This window comes from Lissotriton helveticus, chromosome 8 (genome assembly GCF_964261635.1).
Source record: "Lissotriton helveticus chromosome 8, aLisHel1.1, whole genome shotgun sequence".
Classification (NCBI taxonomy): domain Eukaryota; kingdom Metazoa; phylum Chordata; class Amphibia; order Caudata; family Salamandridae; genus Lissotriton; species Lissotriton helveticus.
In genome coordinates, this window is record NC_136069.1 from 962,805,379 (window position 1) to 962,819,894 (window position 14,516).

The following is a 14,516-nucleotide window of genomic DNA, read 5'->3' on the forward strand; positions in this document are numbered from 1 at the left end:
TGGGTTGGATACACCTGTTGGGTCTGGGTCTGACGGGGAGCAAGGGGGTGGACTCTAGTGATGTTTGCCACCTGCATCAGCACCAAGCCTGGTTCCTTCCTCACGGTGCTTTAATTGTATGCTATTATATCCCTTCCCCATGAGTCCGTTCCCCCCTGATGCCGCCTGCAGTCCAAAGTGCCGCTAATGAGGTCGTCGATCTGCTTACATACACTGATTTGATGCCAGTTATGTGTTATTGTTTATGTTGTATAAACTGAAAAAAAAAGAATGTGGTGATAATTCCAACCCACAAGGTACGTAGGTGAAGATATTCGTATGCAACGCAATTAATTCCGATATTCGTCCACTTGGTAGGTAGATAAGCTTTATTCGATAAAAGATTTATCATAAAAGCATTACATATATAAAATCATACGGTTAGATTGCCACATTTAAAAAAGAACAGAAATGTCATAATAACCATATGGATTAAAACCATTAAAAACACTATATACAAGTTAAAACTTAATGATTAAATTCATAAATCCATTATCACAAATGCATAAAAGGAAGGGAATAAAAGCAAGTGTTTCCCAAGCATTAAAGTGTCACGTGAAGTCAGTCGCCCCATATCTTTCAGGTTTAAGGGCCCACTACGTTCTTTCCTGAAGCTTTAGTTCGTATTCGTCCACTTACAAAACCGATATCTTGTTCTTTCGTCGTGTATGCTGTTGAAAAGATCAAGTCTACGTTCAGGTTCTGGTGCCTCGACTACTTGTGGGTTGGAATTATCACCACATTTGAAATAGATTAGGAACATGGAACGCAACAAACACGGAAACATGGAACGCCACAACCTTAGGGCAGCAGAACGTGCCTGGAGATCCAAACCCTCCTCGGACCATTTAAAACTCCTCAGAGATGTTAGGAGCTTCTACAACAAACAAATCAAGAGTGCTAAGGCAGACTACTTCAGACACCAACATGATCAAGCTGCAAACCGCCCCAAGAAACTTTTCTAATTGGTTAAACAGCAATCAGTGGTAGCTCCAAACAACTTAGTACCCGAGGCAGCCCACCCTCATGTGACGAATTGGCTGCTTTCTTCATGAAAAAATCAAGACTCATCAACATTGAACTCACGTCTAAGAAGGTGCTTCTGCCATCTTCTGGACCCGCACCACCCCTTCACCTCTCAGATAACTGCAAAACTGTCAGCCTGACCAACAAGAACAATGCATCATGGGTCACCTTTACCCCTTTAAGTGAAAAGAGACATCAACAAGATTCTTCAAACTATCAACTTTTCTAATCATTTCAGCAACCCCCTGCCCATCGGCCATCTTCAAAGAAATCAAGAAAGTCCTCATCCCCACCTAGACAAGAATAGTAAATGCTTCACTGTCTCAAGGCGCGATCCCAGATTGTCTAAAAGCAGCTCAGGTATCACTGATACTAAAAAAAACTAACGCAGATAGAGCTGACCTCCAATCACTTCCGCCCTATCCCCAACATCCCCACATTAGCCAAACTCCTGGAAAAATGCGTACAATCCTATTGCCTATTAGCTCTCCCTGGTGAGACCGAGGGCTGCGAGCTAGCGCTGGACCACATTTTTGTGCTCACTTCGTGAATCCATTACAGATAATCGTTTTTAAACCTTTTAATATTGTGAAAATATTTTATCTGCTGGGGGGCTGTAAATCGTTTAGTTTTAAAGGGAATTTGAAGAGGCACACTGACACCCCTTACACGCTGCATTTTACTGATCCCTGCCTCGCCCAGCCGGTGTTACTGGATCGGCTGCAAGCGAGGGCAGGCGCCATATTAGGTGTGGCGGGGGCTGCGCTCTAGTCGCGCCGGCCTCCCGCCCTCCTCAGCTACTTAGTTGGGACCAGAATTGCGCCTCGCTGCCTATTAGCTCTCCCTGGTGAGACCGAGGGCTGCGAGCTAGCGCTGGACCACATTTTTGTGCTCACTTCGTGAATCCATTACAGATAATCGTTTTTAAACCTTTTAATATTGTGAAAATATTTTATCTGCTGGGGGGCTGTAAATCGTTTAGTTTTAAAGGGAATTTGAAGAGGCACACTGACACCCCTTACACGCTGCATTTTACTGATCCCTGCCTCGCCCAGCCGGTGTTACTGGATCGGCTGCAAGCGAGGGCAGGCGCCATATTAGGTGTGGCGGGGGCTGCGCTCTAGTCGCGCCGGCCTCCCACCCTCCTTACTTTCTATATCAGCAGGTCATGACCAGACGGCGCAGCGGGCTGGCGCAGCGGGCGCGCGCCGAAGCCGCGCCTAAGCCAAGCCCGTCTGCGCCCGTCCGCAACCGGACTCGGCCCAGGGCCATGACCCCTGGCCCTTCGGTGCGCTACTCATCGGCCCAACTTAGGTTGTTCAATTCTGGCTTGCCTAGCTTTCACTGTATTCACTTGCCTCCTCCTACTGCAGTGGGTATTAATCCTGCTCCGTGTCCTGGGTGTAATTACCAATTAATATCTCCACTTTTACCCATTTCTTCAGCTGCTGGAGCCCCCAGCTGTCTGCCCATCACCTTACCCCAGGGATGTCGAGCAGCGTTAATCAATACACGCTCCCTCCCTTGTCATAGCTTAGATATCTGTGAGTTTATAATAAATCACGATCTCGACTTTCTTTTTACCACAGAAACATGGGGAGATGCGGGCTCGGGACCCGACTTTTGTCAGGCTACTCCTGATGGTTATAGCGTAGTAAGACATGATAGACAAACAGGAAGAGGTGGAGGACTGGCTATAATATATAAGAATCAGTATCATACTTCGCTTGACCCCATTTCACTCACCAACTGTGAAGCTGCAACCTTTGCAATTAATATTAACTGCAAACAAACTTTCAAAGGCATTCTGCTCTATCGACCTCCTAGACCTCGGAATTTTTTTCTTGGGTCCCTTTCTGAGCTAAATGACCATATCATAGGCTCCGCAGATTACACTGTACTTGGAGATTTCAATTTCCCTTTGGAAGAACAGGGAAATCACGACACCTCCCAACTAATTGCAGATTTCCTCACCCTAGGACTCCAACAACTGGTAATGGGACCCACTCACCAGGCGGGACACACACTAGACGGTGTGTTCACTAACAATCCGCTTATCACAATACTAGACACTTTACCCCTTATTTGGACTGATCATAGGGCCATTATATTTGGCATTGAGATACGCCCAGTCAACCGTCTCGCTCCTAGACCTCCCGCTAGGGCAGCAATCCGTGCTTGGAAGAACGCTGACATTTCTCAAATGGCAAATATCCTGACATCATCCTCCCCTATTATAGGGCTTAACCTTACCTTTTCAGCCTCTGATCTCCAGGATTGGATTAGGAATGCGGCTGATCAGGTCGCTCCAGAAAAGTCCATCCAACCTAATAGAAGGTCACCCACGGCGGCATGGTATACAGAAGAGCTCAGACTTCACCGACAATATTGTCGGAATTTAGAAAGACGCTGGAGGAAATCCTACTGCCCTATTGCTAGGCAATCTTATAGAGATGCCTTAACTATATACAAAAAGGCCATCACTAGTCGGAAAATGCTTTTTTTCTCGACCCAAATTAACAATGCTAAGAACTCGGCCAAAGAACTGTTTTCAGTGGTCAACTCCCTATCCATACCCCCATCAGGTCTTGGAGCAGAACCTTCCCAACTGTTCTGCAATGCACTGTCCACTTTCTTCACCACCAAAGTGGCAGATATCTATGCATCCTTTGGTGGAGACACGGGGGCTAGACCCACTGCCAGTAACAAGGAACCCTTCCATACCAATCATGATCGTTTTTCTCTTTTTGCTGACACCTCAGAGGATCACATTAGCAGACTTATTTCCATCATTAAGTCTGGATCCCCTTTGGACCCATGCCCGCCCTCAGTGATGATCAGGTTAAGTGAGGTGATTTCTCACCCACTTACGGAAATTTGCAACACTGCCTTTCAAACTGGTTGCTATCCAGCCCCGTGGAAAAAGGCAGTGATTAAGCCCCTTATGAAGAAGCCCTCCCTAGATCCCTCCGCCCCGGCTAGCTATAGACCCATTGCCTGTCTTCCTTTCCCGGCCAAAATCTGTGAAGCTCTGATGAACACACAGCTCTCAGAATTCGTCGATACGCACCATCTTTTAGACGAAACCCAGTTTGGCTTTAGGAAGGGACACGGGACGGAGACGGCTCTAATAAAAGCTACTGATGAAATTAGAACCATCATGGACCAGGGAGGAATGGCCATCCTGATTCTTCTGGATCTATCCGCAGCATTTGACACGGTCGACCATGTCATTCTGGTCGACCGTGTCACAGCCCTGGGGATTGACGGTTTGGCTAGAGATCTTATTTCATCTTTCCTAGCCGACCGCACCCAGACAGTCAAGTTGGGTAACTTTTACTCTCCCGTCTCTGCACCACCATGTGGAGTACCACAAGGCTCCTCGCTAAGTCCTACGTTATTTAACATCTACGTAGCGGACTTAGCGAGGGTAATAAAGGCCTATGGGGTGCGATTAACCTCTTACGCAGACGATACCCAACTGGTACTGGCGATCCATAAAAATGGTACAGCAGTAGCTGCCAATTTTCAGGAAGCAATGCTTGCGGTCAGTAAGTGGATGTCCACTAATTGCCTAAGGCTCAACTCGGATAAAACCGAGGTTATGACCTTTGGCAATCTCGCCCCAGAATGGTCCTCCACCTGGTGGCCCATACAACTGGGCTCTCCGCCCGTCCCAGTGGTAAAGGCTAGGAACTTGGGAGTCATCCTTGATAGCAAACTAACTCTCAATCTTCACGCTAACAAGGTTGTTTCCGCTGCTTTCTTTATGCTAAAGAAAATAAAGAAATTGTTGCCTTATCTCCCCCCTTCTGCTGGGAAGACTCTAGTCTCTACTCTGGTGTTCTCCAAACTGGATTACGGGAATGCCCTCTTTCTTAACACCCAGAAATCTGTAATCTCAAAGTTACAGTCTGTACAGAATGCGGCTGCCAGAATTCTGCTAAACATCCCTCGCCGCCATCCCACTACCCTTGCCATTCGACATCTTCACTGGCTCAGAGTAGAGAGTCGGGTTAAGTTCAAGGCCCTCTGCATCGCCTACAAGGCCGTGCATGGCACTGGACCCAAATTTCTGACTGAGGCATTTCAATTGTACACCCCCAAAAGACCGCTGAGATCGGCTAATATTTGCCTTCTACCTGTACCTCGTACCAGAACGGTAACTTGGGGAGACCGCCGCTTTTTAGTGGCTGCACCAAAACTGTGGAATCTTCTTCCACTAAATATTAAAAATGCCCCTAATCTGATAAGCTTTCGGAGGCTTGTAAAGACATGGCTGTTCGATCAGTGAACTCTATTTTTATGGTCCTGCTAGCTTACACATGCGCCGAGACACCTTCGGGTAATTGTTTGCGCAATAAAAATCTCAAATAAATAAATAAAAATAAAATAAAATCCCAACTTTGTGCTCTTGTTGAGAATTTCCAACTCTGGGACCAGCATCAATCTGGCTTTCGGAAGGGGCACAATACTGAATCGGCTCTCACTCACGTTATGGATGACATTTTAAAAATGCTTGACCAAAATTTATCCTCCCTCCTTTACCTTTTTTCTACATTCGACACGGTCAATCACGACAACCTCCTATCAATTCTTAAGAACAGGATGGGTTTCTCTGGTCAGTGGTTCTCGTCCTTCCTCCACCACAGATCACAAAGAGTTAAGGCCAACCACTCTCTCTCTGAACCCTCCCCAGTCCTCATGGGTGTACACCAAGGGTCCTCCCTATCTCCTATACTCTTCAACCTTTTCTTGGAACCATTAGCTAACTCATTATACTCCACAAACATTTTCTTGTATATCTATGCGGACGATGCGCAACTTGATTTAAAAATCTCCTCCCCGGATAACATTATCTCACTCAACTCTACCCTATTGTCTACCCAAAATTGGCTAACTGAGAACCATCTCCTGCTCAACACCTCCAAAACGTAAGTTCTTCTCATCTCTCCTCAGAACCACATCCCAATGCTAGATCTATGGCTGAATCACATCACGGCTTTCAACTGCACCCCCCTCATTATAGACTAAATCTCTTGGAATCACCCTGGACAAGTACCTGAACATGAATAATCATATCAGCAACGTGTGTAGAGGAACAAATCACTTGATGAGAACACTTAGCAATATCAAACCATTCTTTCCACAAACTGAGTTCAAGCAAGTGGTTCAAGCGCTCATCTTACAGAGATTAGACTATGGCAGCACCACGCTCTGTGGCCTTCCAAATACGCCCTGGCTCCACTAAGGGCATCTCTCAATGCTGCAGCCAGACTAGTTACAGGTACCACACGAAATGTGCACTTATCCCAGTACTAAAATCTCTTACATGGTTACCCTGTGAAGCTCGAATCCAGTTCAAGATTGCCGTTCTGGCGCACAAAGCCCTCCACTTGAAAACTCCCTGGTAGCTAGCGCAAAACCTGAACTATCCTGTGGGGGTAGAGCTTCAAGAAGCGCTAACACTTTCCTCCTGAAACCACAACTATATAGGAAAAAGGGAACTTGCTAGCGAGCCTTCTCTGGCGCCGCCCCAAAGATATGGAACTCTCTTCCACTGGAAATATGCAGAATCTCCTCAATGACTGCTTTCAAACTGGAAGCCAAAAGATTTTCAATGAACAAATTCCTACCTTAATTGGGCTAGGTTCACCTGCTCTAGAACATTGACGCTACAACCACTGGACCATCATTGGATGCTGCTCTTCTTTACTGCATAGTGTGCTATGTATTTGCTTATTGTATTACTCTCCTTGGACCCATGCGTCTTGTAACTATGTGATTATTCTTGCTTGTATTCCTACTTAATGTCGATATTGTATGTGCTATACTCCTTCCATCCTTTTTGTAAAGCGCTCTAATATATCTATAATATCCTTCGAGATCTTGTTCGCGCTATATAAACCTTTATAAATAAATAAATCTGGCATTTGATAGGTGCACATATTCACTGCCTTCTCCTCACAAACCATAAGTACCTCCACATCATTGTCATCAGATCCATCCGTACTTTTATTCGTACATGCCTTCATGTTTCTAGCTACACAGTTCACCGTTCTCTGGAACTTTGGTGGTTGATTCTTTCTGTGGACCCTCGAGAAATGGCCTGGTTTTCTGCATTTGAAACATGTACTACTGATGGCTGGGCAATTGCTAAATTCTGCCGTGTGCCTCATACTCCCACACCTGAAACATGATTTAACTTTACTGCTTTCTTGATATTTTGCCTTAGTACCTGTTTCAATTTTGGGTGTATGCATCACTTTCTTTATAGCACACGTGTTACATGTTTTATCTTTATCACTGCTAATATTAGTGCGTACATCACCCAGTTCATTTACATATAAGGACATATTTTTTATGTGTTTAGCAACTTCTATAGCCTTGTCTAATGCGGGATCCTTAGTCCCAATGCTTTCTCTTGGATTTTCCCATTGCATTTTCTATTTATCATCAGATCCCTTATTATTTCGTCTCTGAGGTCTCTAAATTTGCATGTGACTTCAAGTATCCTTAGGGCTGCCACATATTGGTCTATCATTTTGCAATGTGTTTGTGCTCATGAAAAAATTGTGTCATTCCACGACTATGCTAACTTTCTTTCCAAAGTTTTCTACTAGTGCTCTCAGTGCACTTTCATAGACATCGGCGTCATTCGTATCAGATCCATCATCCTCATTTCTTTCCTCCACAGACAGTGTTTTCAATACTTTCCTGCCGTCAATGCCTAAACTGTGTTTTAAAATTGATAGTTTCCTCTTTGCCATATACACATCCCCACCAATCACTTCTAAATCAGTAGAGAATGCCTCCTCCCAATCTCCCCATTCCATGCATGGCTGACCTGGGCTATCTAAAAATGTTGGTGGCAGAGGTATGCTTTGTGAAGACGTGTTGAATGCTCAGTTATCCAAATTAAGTTTTAGCCACTTGCTAGGTGATTCTAAGGCAATGCTTCACACACAGTGTGCCCGCCACCGAATTTCCAAAAACAGGCAATACCCAATCACAACGTGGTCACCATGCTCCAAAACGTAACAAAGAATTACACAAATACATTTTCAAGTTGCAAATATCATGAGACTGTACTTGTTCTGTTTTTTAGCAAGGTTGCATGTGCACCTGCCTACGCACCTTCCTCAGCAAGTATGGTAACTTTATGCAACTCAAACCAGCAAAAATGCTGATGAAGGAAGTGCTTGCATACAACTGTGTAGTGGCGGATGGCTCAATTTCCTCTCCTTACTCTTTATCCGTTTGTGCCATTGCTAAGCGCATAGGTTGCTTAGACTCCTTCTGATGCATCAGGTTAGGCACGTGGTTCTCCCCAATGATGTCCTTATGCCTCTACCGCCCAACGCCAATTCCAAGCTCCACCGCTCGAGACAACACCATGCTCCATCGCGTGGTTCACCCAGCCAACGTCCTGACCCCTCCACCACTCTGAGGCGATACGCGCTCAGCGTGAGCTCCAGGCTGCGATGCAGGGCTCCTGAATACTCGCTGGCTTCTCTTCCTCAGCCACTACCACATCAGAATGAGGTATGTCATTCCTTTCCGTTGCACAGTACGAGTCTCGATTATTCCTGTGAATCCTTCTCTGGGGTCGCAGCCGACTCTGTGTATATTCAAATATAAAGGTACTCACGTTGCTTTGATTAGGATGAAATCTCAGCAAACACCCTCAGGCACCTCTCCTTAGGGCTGTTGGACTCACAGATCAGACTTCTTCCCAGGGGGTGCCAAAATGACTTCCATATATCACTCAAATAAGCTTGAAGTAAAGTTCTTGAACGGATCCTCTTCCTTAAACACCTCTGCTAGGTGTACTTTTAGATCCCATCCTCTTCCCCACTTTTGGGAAACACAAGACACCAAAAGTGGAGAATAAGCTTCTTTATCAGGTAGAAGAAATGGACCGTGGTGAGCACAGGCTCCCAGCAACTGTCTGCCCCAGCTTCTCAGAATCCACAAGCCGGATTCCATAAGTGGAGCCTAGGAACAAGGTACCCAGGTTACATAGTAAACACAACAAGGACCAAAGCCACATTTTCAAATCATAGTCTGTTTTTAAACTGAGTTTATAATTGGACATGAATGAGAGTTCTGGAATATAGACTGAAGGCACTGTGAGTTTCTGTGCTTGTCAGTGAATAAAGCAACTTAACATTAAAAATAAAAATATTAACTTACATGTTGCCTCATGCTGGGTTCTCCTCTTCATCTCAGCAACACAGGATCCCAGAGCACCTCCCCTCTAGCAATCCATATGCTTCTCTCAGCAGCATGAAAGAAGCACCAGGATTGGCTGAGGCACACTGGTGCGACACTCTTTCAAGCACTGGGATTTCTGTGCTTGCTCTCCACCCAGCTGTCTGAGACAGCTTGGTTTGGACTGTTTAAAGTGCGCATGTCAGCCTGGCCGTTGCAAGACAGCCGGCCAAAGTGAGATGCGCACTTCAAACCCTGACGGGCACAATGTTCCTCCCTGCTTCTGACTCACCCTCAGACTCGTCTGCTACCAGGACGAAAAATAAAATGGTAGTAAACCTGCTTTATTGCCATTTTATTAATCATGTTCCCTGCCCTCCATGGGCGCGGCTACGCTCCACCGCTCTCATGGAGTCACTGCTGCAGGCAGTTTTGTATCAGACTCTTCTCTCACATTATTCCACATCATTAAATATGCAGCTGTACAGTTTAGTACGTGGTATATTGCACTACGTGTTTTAGAATCCAGTTCTTCTAAGTACTCATATACATATATTTAAAAGATGTCCCTAGTGCTGGCAGATTGCAGCAGTTGCTTTCATGCAGGGTGTACCAAACAAGGGTGCAGGCCTTTAGGCAAGGGAGTAGCCAGAAAATTAAACTCATCCATATAATATAGGGTGCTGTACATAATCCCACTACAATTAACATACGTCCACTCCACTATGAACAAAAAACAAGAAATAAATCACAATGTCATTTACAACGCCAATAGCTCTAACTTTCACCAATGAGTGGCCGATTGCATTGCAAATGCTTGTTTAATGATCATGGACACAAAAATATAGAGCAGACTGGTAAAATGCTAACAAGGTTGTATGATTCTAACCAAACATGCACTGTTATTCAGTTTACTAATCAAGTAATATGTTTGCCAATAACACCTTGTAACATTTTCTTACACAAAAATCAAAACACTTTGGGGCATATTTACAAGCTCCTATCGCCACCACGACGCCACTTTCAGTGATGTTGTGATGGTGATAGGGGCCTAGCCTTATTTACAAGGCAGCGTGTAGGATGCTGGCTCTGTACATACTATACCAAAGTGAGGTATAGTGTGCACAGAGTCCAGTGGAACCCAAAAGGTAGGTAGAGGTAAAGTAGATAGCACCTCACTCTCTATTTGTGGTAGTATGGTCGAGCATTAAGGCTTTATCAGAGGACAGTGTTAAGCATTTGTTGTAAACAGTCAGCAAATGAATTCACATACTCAAAGACTGAACTTCAGACCAATTATTTTTGTATAAAAATATTATTTTTGCTGTTTTATTTCCTCGAACCAAGCAAGCCTGGCACAGGTACGTGATAAAGACTTCTAAGGGTGGCACAATAAGTGCTACAGACCTTAGAGGCCTTCTCTGGTCACAGTGCCCAGGGTACCTGTGGTGCCATTTACCAGGGGATGACCTGTGGCCAGAGATGCCAATTGGGTTTAGGCTTCAATGCAGTTTTAGGGAAAGAACATAGGCCCAGGGTACCTGGTTAGCAGGAGGCCAGGGCACACTCAGTCAAAGCACATCAGCAATTCAGCGAAAAGTGGGGGCAACCATGCAGAAAGAGGGCACATTCTCACACAGCGTTAACCCACTTACCATGACTTAAAGCTGCCTTTTAAATAAGGCATCCTTTCACGCTGTATTTAGCATGAAAAGGGAGGGCAATGGGTGTCGCGGGGCGTTTCACCGCAACACCCGCTGATTTTAACTCGGCCCCCTATTTACAAGGGCAGTGTAAATAGGAGGCAGAGCCAAACTTAAGACCAGGGAAAACATGGCAAAGCGAGTAGAAAGGCTTTAGTTCTCCTTGTTTATGCTGTTTCCATGTGTGCTGCCTTGTGCAGCAAACATAGAAACAGCATATTTCCTATGATTGTTTATGTACAGGAAGGGAGACCTTCCTCCACATAAACAGTCATTTTAAAAAAATGCTGTTTTGCAACTTCTATGCATTAATCAGCACAGAGAGAAGTCAGAAAACAACAAGAAAAGATTGGATCTTCCAGCACATAAACAATCTTTCCCTCAAGGCAGACACCCTTGCACTGTGGTGCAAGGGTGCCTGCGTTGGCACCAGGCTGCAAGTGTGGCGCCAGCACAGGGGGAAACGCTGGGCTGTACCATATTTTTGTAAATATGGCGCAGTCCTGCGTTCTGAATATCAAAGTAATATCTTGCTTTTTCTTATTGCCTTTTTTTTCTACCTTAATGCCTTAAATCTTTCACTCGTTTTGATATTGGCTTTCCCCTTATTTTTACCCCTGACGTTGTTTCTATTCTCTTTTATTCTCTTCTCCTCGTGTTTATTTCGTTATGATTCCATATGTTCCACCAACTATTTTCCTTGCTTACATTATGTATATTAACATATTTGTCCTTTAAATCACATTTCCTTCTTTTTATTTGTCACGCTTTCTGTCTGTCTCTACTCGTGCAGCAATGACCAGCTGCAATGTTAGACAAGTTTCAAAAAATGTATAGCCAGAGCGGAGTTTGGCATCCTGTTGAATCGTGTATCCCTTAACTCAGCCCAAGCAAAGTGATCAGCTGCTTCTGTCTGAACCTGCCCCGTCTGTTCCAAGCGGCCGAAGAGATACACGCTAAGATGGGGATACCAGATATTACACAACACCAGCAAAGTGACGCTCCATAAAAGTCCTGAAGAGGTATTATAAATATGCCCCTAAATATCACAGAAATTTCAGTAATTATCCAGTAGCAGGAACTAGCCGCCACCTTTATGTTTGCCACAACACTGCCATGGACTAGCTATTCACAATGAAATCCGCAGTAAGAGAGAGGAATAAAATCACTAATCTACAAAGCAAACATGAAACATATAGTAAATCACATACCTTCAAGGTTCAGGTTGTGTCACGTTCAAATGAGTAATCTACAAATAAATGAAAGGCGATTTTTCTTTCCGTCCACACGATGATGATTTCAAGATCCTACACAGCTCTTTTCTAAAAACGATTTATGAAGCTTTGACGTTGTTGACGAGTTTAGTTACAATTTATATATCGTTATGCCAAGGGGAAGTGATAATAATGTGTGGGTTTGGCTTACATCCGTTAGCAGCCAGCCACACAAAATAATTTCTTCCTCTTTTTTCGAAGACGACTTTGCTTTTAAAGTGAAATCCGTGCCATTTTAAGCACAGGAAGTGAGTTGTATTTTATTGTTTTTCATCAATTTAGATTTTCAGCAACTGATAGCGGAAAAATAATGGTGGTCGTTCGTTCTGCTGTCAAATTGTACTCATTGGGGTGTTTGCCATCAGCTACCTGTCAATAAATGGAGAATCAGGGCATATTTACAATTACCCTGCAGCACTTTTACGTTGCTGGAGGGATCACTTTTGTGAAGCTCCAGAGGGGCAGTGTGCCGGCCCATATCTATAAGGCCATGCACAGCCACCCTGCGTGGCTTTTCATGGCCTTGTAAATATGGAGTAAAGCAATTACTTACTCTGCGTGAAAGGGTTGTTCCGTTGGTGTTGATGCCGTGGGTGAACCCACACAACACCCATGGGTTTTGACACTGTCCCACATTTACCACTTAGCTCAAATCTGAGGCAGCACTAAAACGAATGCCTTCCCAAAGCAGGTGTAAAGAGGAGAAAGGCCTTATTTACAAGAAAGTGATGCAGCATGGTACCGCAACCCATTTGGCTGTGCCATGCTGCGTTATTTTCAGAGCACGGGGAAGATTCATATATACAATGAGACAGATCCCTGTTCTCTCCCCTGCACTGGCAACATTTTGGCTGCCACAAGCCAATGTAGGCACCTTTGCACCACGGTGCAACGGTGCTGGCATTGCCGGGATAGCTGTTTTTATGCAGGAAGGGACCCATTCTTGCACAAACATAATCATGAGATGTGTTTCCTCTTTTAATGTGTGCAGCATTTTGCAGCACGCATTGAAAGAGGACAAAATGAGGAGAAATAAAAGTGTTTCTCCTTGTTGCGCCTCTTTAAGCCTCTTTATGCCTCCCCTGGGGAGGCGTGGGATTTTGCCACATTCCCAGATTTACGTTTTGTAAACCTGGGAATGTGGCAGAATCTATGGGTGTTTCGTGGGAACACCCACAGCAACTCCCATGACACGTCCTTTTCACACAAAGGACTGTGTGAAAAGGAGCCATATTTACAAGGCCACGAAAAGTCATGCAGGGTGGCTTTAAATGGCCTTGTAAATGTGGAGCATCACACTGCTGTGCAACGTGTCTGAAGTTTAAAAAAAAGTGTGATGATGCTGCCGGCGTTGGCTGCTTCATTGTACTTTTTTTTGTGCTGGCAGGTCATGAGGATGGTGGGCAACACAGTAGAAGTGCATGGGTGGGCAATACAGTGGGTGGTTATGGGTGGGCAACACAGTTGAAGGGCATGGGCGGGCAACACAGTGGGAGGGCATGGGTGGGCAACACAGTGTGAGGGCATGGGTGGGCAACACAGTATGAGGGCATGGGTGGGCAACAGAGGGAGGGTGTGGGGAGACAGACTTATCAATGGGTTGTGCTGACCTTGCGCCACACAAGGTGGTGCAAGGGTGCCATAGCTACTAAATTAGATTTATCAAGCCATGCAAGTCCACCAAGCGTCGCTTGATAAATCTAGAGTAACACAACACAATGTAAATCCCTGTGCTGCATTATTGTGCCTCAGGGCGGCATTAAATGGGTGGAGCCTGGGTGTTCCCACGCATCTAACCATGGATTTTGATGCATTTACAGATTTACTATTATTGATAGACCTGGAAATGCGTCAAATGCCTCTCCTCCACAGGTGAGGCATAACAAGGAGAAATACCTTTCTTTATTTCTCCTCTGTTTTTCCTCTTTCTATGTGCGTTGCATTCTGCAGCACACACAGAAAAGGGAAAATGCTTTTGAGGATTGTTTTTGTGCAGGAAGGGGCCCCTTCCTGCACAAAAACATTCCTGTCTGCTTGCAGGCAGCCTTCGCCATTGCGCAAAGGTACCTGTGTTAGCTCTAGGTAGCCAAAAGGGCACAAGTGCATTGAAAAGACAAGAATGCACTGCATGATGTTGAATACAGAATATTCCTGTCCTTTCACTTTCATGCAGTGCAGCCCCGCCAGGTGGCATGAAGCTTTGTGTGAAATATTGATAAATCTGCCCCCAGATTCTCACTGTACTTATTACAAAACTTGA

At 44.9% G+C, this 14,516-nt stretch overlaps 1 protein-coding gene across 3 annotated transcripts in view; it reads right to left on the minus strand.

Moving 5' to 3' along the window:
- Nucleotides 1-12,370, minus strand: part of TASL (TLR adaptor interacting with endolysosomal SLC15A4) — a 197,857-nt gene extending 185,487 nt beyond the window's left edge. The window contains exon 1 of one of the 3 annotated variants that reach the window (XM_078656099.1): nucleotides 12,194-12,370. The gene's annotated coding sequence lies outside the window, so the exon portion shown is untranslated. Of the gene's footprint in view, nucleotides 1-8,202; nucleotides 8,334-12,193 lie in introns of those variants that run through there. The other 2 variants (XM_078656100.1, XM_078656101.1) reach the window with 2 other exon arrangements.
- Between the last annotated feature and the right edge of the window lie 2,146 nt (nucleotides 12,371-14,516).